Source organism: Dermacentor variabilis, unplaced genomic scaffold, assembly GCF_050947875.1.
Source record: "Dermacentor variabilis isolate Ectoservices unplaced genomic scaffold, ASM5094787v1 scaffold_18, whole genome shotgun sequence".
Lineage (NCBI taxonomy): Eukaryota > Metazoa > Arthropoda > Arachnida > Ixodida > Ixodidae > Dermacentor > Dermacentor variabilis.
Window position 1 is genome coordinate 9,522,628 of NW_027460346.1, and position 4,549 is coordinate 9,527,176.

At 50.5% G+C, this 4,549-nt stretch overlaps 1 non-coding gene across 1 annotated transcript; it reads right to left on the reverse strand.

The window, feature by feature from the left end:
• Nucleotides 1-283: 283 nt before the first annotated feature.
• Nucleotides 284-356, reverse strand: TRNAK-UUU (transfer RNA lysine (anticodon UUU)). Its single transcript has one exon. It is a non-coding gene; the product is annotated as a tRNA-Lys (tRNA).
• Between the last annotated feature and the right edge of the window lie 4,193 nt (nucleotides 357-4,549).

Below are 4,549 nucleotides of genomic sequence, written 5' to 3' on the forward strand. Positions count from 1 at the left end.
TTTCACGGTAAAATTTAGTCTTGCGCGAGCAGGGGCACAAACCCTGGACCGTTAGGTAAAAATCCTAACCCTCGAAAGATTGAGTTTCTCGGGCTTTTAAAGCACGCTGCCCAAACTTTCGTCTGCCTAGAAAAAGCACTATTTGGAAAGAAAAACATCCTAAGCCATCGCGCAGGACCGTCACCTTAAAAGCTTAACAGTCCACGACGCAGCGCTACTTGCACCAGCCCCGAAAGATTCAAATCTTTTGCACTCATAGTATAGGCAAAAAAATTCACCGTGTCGCCTGAGCAGGGGCTCGAACCCTGGACCGTTAGGTTAAAAGCCTAACGCTCTACCGACTGAGCTACTCGGGCTTGCAAGGGCCGCTGCCCAAACATTTATCTGCATAGAAAAAGCATTATTGGGGAAAGAAGGAGGAGGTAAGCTATTATCCAGGGCTTTTAGGTTAAAAGCCTAACAGTCCACGAATCAGAGCTACTCGCAACAGCTCACAAGGATTGAAAACTTTCGTACGCATAGTACAAGGAAACTCTCAGTGCGCTTCCACTGTATGAAGAAAGATGACGAGCGAAGCTGTGTATGTGGGCCCCGTAATACAAACTGTATCACCGCCGCGGGTCGTCCAGGCATTGCACTATCTTCGGTATCGGCCCACGTATGGGGTCTGCTTAACGTCGACTTCATCTCTGCTGCGGGTCGAGGCGGTAGTGCATATATCTCCGGGATCGGCCCACGTTTGAGGAGGGCTTAACAGTTGCTTCAACTCTGCCGCGGATCGGCCCGACATTGCACCATCTCAGCGCTCGACCCACGCATGGAGAGTTTTTTTGCTTCCCACGCCGACACGAAAATTTTCTTCGATGGTAGAGGTATACAGCTTCGCTGTAAAAACTAGTCTTGGCCGAGCAGTGGCACAAGCTCTGCACCGTTAGGTTAAAAGCCTAACGGTCTAAGTATTGAGGTACTCGGGCGTACAAGGAACGGTACCTAAACTTTCCTCTACATAGAAAAGCAGTATTTGAAAGAAAAAGAAGCTAATCCATCATCCAGGGCTGTTAGGTTGAAAGCCTAATAGTCCGCGAGACAGAGCTAGTCATACCAACTCAGAACTATTGAAAACTTTCGTAAGCATAAAAAGAAAAAAGGCCACGGCCTCGCCCGAGCTCGAACCCTCCACCGTTAAGTAATAAGCCTAACGCCCTACCATTTGAGCTACTCGGGCTTTCTTTTATCTTCATTTCCGTTCTTTGACAACTGAAACAGACATACAGATGGCGTAAGGATGATATGTACAGTGGTCTGGTGATATGACCGCCTGCTGTCAATTGACGGACGTTCACTGTTAAAACCGCTTGAGACAGACGAGTTCATCTAACAAGGTAGCCCATTCAGGCTTATCTAGTCGTGCATTGCAAGCCTCCCGCAAAAACAAATAATTCAGTAAAACGCTCTCTAGCTGGGCGAACAGCCAGTCTTTCATGTCTGACACCCATGCGGGTTTTCCACAGGCTGTGTAGAATCAGGGCCATAAGCATATCATAAGGAACAACATCTTCACTGGCAATTGGAAGGAAATGGATGCTGTACGGTGTGATAGGTAATTCCTTTTTCAGTGTACGTTGCAGAATGTCCCGCAAAAAAAGTGCGTCCGAGCAATCCAAAAATATATGTTCGATCGTCTCTGGTTTCCTACACCTGCTGCAGTTGATCGATCATGCGACAAAGAGGCCTTTTTCCTGTAGCTAAGGTTTGATGGGAAAAGTTCCAGTATGCAACTGGAAGAAAAAAGTTTTAACCCCAGATCGCCACATGCATCCGTTTCACTCGCTTCAATATGTCTGCTCCTGTGCTCGGTAAATACATTGATCGGTACAAAGGAACAGGCATACAAACGTCAACTAGGTCCTTATACAATTCTTCCTTCGAAGAATAGCAAGGTTCTCAAATGAAAAGCGAGCATGCAAGAATTCTAAGGACCAAGCTACTTCCCGTAAAAGCCGCGGAGACTTGCGCCATTTGCCGTTCTTGAGGATACGATAAACTGAGGTAACACATTGCGTAAACGTACTTGGCAGACTGCTCGCAAAAAGGGATCCTTCTGATCTCACAGGAAAACAAATCTCGAGACAACTTGCATCAAAAACAAAAGCGCCAAACCAAGGCCTCCTAACAGTTCTCTCCCATGCGGATCCTGTTTGGATCCGACTGCTGGTACGATCTGTTGGGAACTCGGCGCTGACGCCCGTGGTTGTACCTGGGTCGCAAGCCCCAAGGGTAGCGTTGGCCTGGCGGCCTGGGGTACAACTCGAAGCATCCGAAGGTCCCGGCAAAGCATGAGTCGACAGGTAACAACGAAACAACTTGTTTATTTTAACATCGCAAAGAGTTGGCGGTCAGGTTTGACCGAAGTAGAGAGACGGGAGAGCACTTCACTCAACTGAAGAAATCGGAGCCCTCCTCTGGCGTCCGGGGGCAGCTGTTTTTATACTCTCGCAGTTGAGGGCAAGAAGGAACCCCTCAAAAGACGAGCACGTGAATGTACAATGGGCTAATGGTGACGCACACTGTCGTAGCGATGCCGTAGCACCAGGTCGTGGCGCTGCGCACGATCTCGTAGCACCTGGTCGTGGCGCTGCGCAGCACACTGTCGTGGCGCTGCGCAGCATACTGTCGTGGCGCTGCGCAGCACACTGTCGTGGCGCTGCCGGTCGGACACAATGACTGTAACGAGAAGATGGTCCCTGCTTTGGCATCGCCTGTTTCGGGCACAATGACTGGAACGAGATCCCTGCTTTGGCATCGCCTGTTTCGGGCCCAATAACTGGAAGGAGATCCCTGCTTTGGCCTCGCCTGTTTCGGGCACAATGACTGGAACGAAATCCCTAGGCGGTCGCATCGCCGCAGACGCGCCTGGAAACACCTGGCGATGAGTGTTGCGGTGACGACGATCGGGCCAAAATGTCCGCCGCCCCGCCGCCGTCGCGCCGGCAAAACCACGTGTCGCAGGCGAAACGCAACAGACCGCCCCGCCGGGGAAAGGAGATCCCGATGGACAGGGGACTGCATCCGCTGTCCGGAGGGATGTCGCTCGATGATGCTCATAACCGAAGTCGGGCGTCCCTTGACGTTTCTTGAGCGCAGCGCACAGAGAAGGCCTCGTTCTCTCGTTCAGGTTCGCACGGGACACTGCAAAGTGACTTCGGGAGAGTTCACATTTTTGTTCTCGTTCCCGGCAAGCGTTAGAACTACGCTGAAAACTCAACCGCTCAGTCAGCAAGCACGGCACAACCCTCACTAAGCCCTGCCAGGCTCTTTCCCCTTTTTATACCACTGCCTAGTTCCTTACAGTAGTCTAGCATCACTCAGAACGCGTCCACAAATTGAAAAATTGCACTAGAAAGCATATCATCACTTTGAAACACTAAACAAAAGCAATATGTTAAAAAAAATCCTGCCTCAGGAAGAAAAACATCAGTAACAAACAATTTTGAGGCTGATTCCTACGTTAGGGGCTTCGACTTAAGCCATCGGCGTTACCGTTGAGACTCCCCTTTTTGTAACGCACCTCAAAGGAATATTGTTGTAAAGCGAGGCTCCAGCGCAGGAGGCGGCCATTTTTGGGAGAGATGGTCTGCAGCCATTGGAGAGGGCAGTGATCTGTCTCAATGATAAACCTCGAGCCGGCTAGATAGCATGACAATTTCTGAACGGCCCACACGAGACATGCACACTCTTTCTCGGTGGCGCTATACGCCTGCTCACGACTGGTCAGCTTACGACTAGCATACAGGACGGGGTGTTCTACTTCTCCATTTTCCCGTTGGCACAGTACAACGCCCATGCCTCGCTCACTAGCATCGCACTGAACAATGAACCCTTTTGTATAGTCTGGCGATCGTAGCACAGGCTGGCTTGTTAGGGCACTCTTTAGGGCGCTAAAAGCTCTTTCCTTTGTCTCGTCCCAGACGACTGTTTGAGGCTCTGTCTTTCTTAGAGCATCCGTCAGGGGAGCCGCGATATCAGAGTACCTAGGGATGTACCTCTGATAGTAGCCGGCGACACCTAAGAACGACCGAATATCGGTCTTTGTGCGCGGTTGCGGAAAGTCTCGCACAGCGGCCACTTTTATTTCAGAGGGGCGGCGACGACCCTGACCAATCACGTGACCGAGGTAGACAACCTCGGCCTGTGCTAACTGGCACTTAGGAGCCTTTACTGTCAAGCCTGCTTCGCGCAGGCGGGTTAGCACTGCCCGCAAGTGTGTCATATGCTCAGACCAGGATGCGGAGAATATCGCTACGTCGTCTAGATACGGTAAAGCGAATTCTTGCTGTCCCCGCAACACTTTATCCATGAGACTTGAAAAACAGTATGGCGCGTTCTTCAAACCAAAACTCAACACTTTAGGACGGAATGTTCCCATTGGTGAAATGAACGCCGCATACCTACTAGCCTCTCCTGTAAGTGGAACCTGCCAATAACCCCTGACAAGATCTAGGGTGGAAATAAACTGAGCGCTACTAACTTTCTCAAGGCGCTCCTCGAT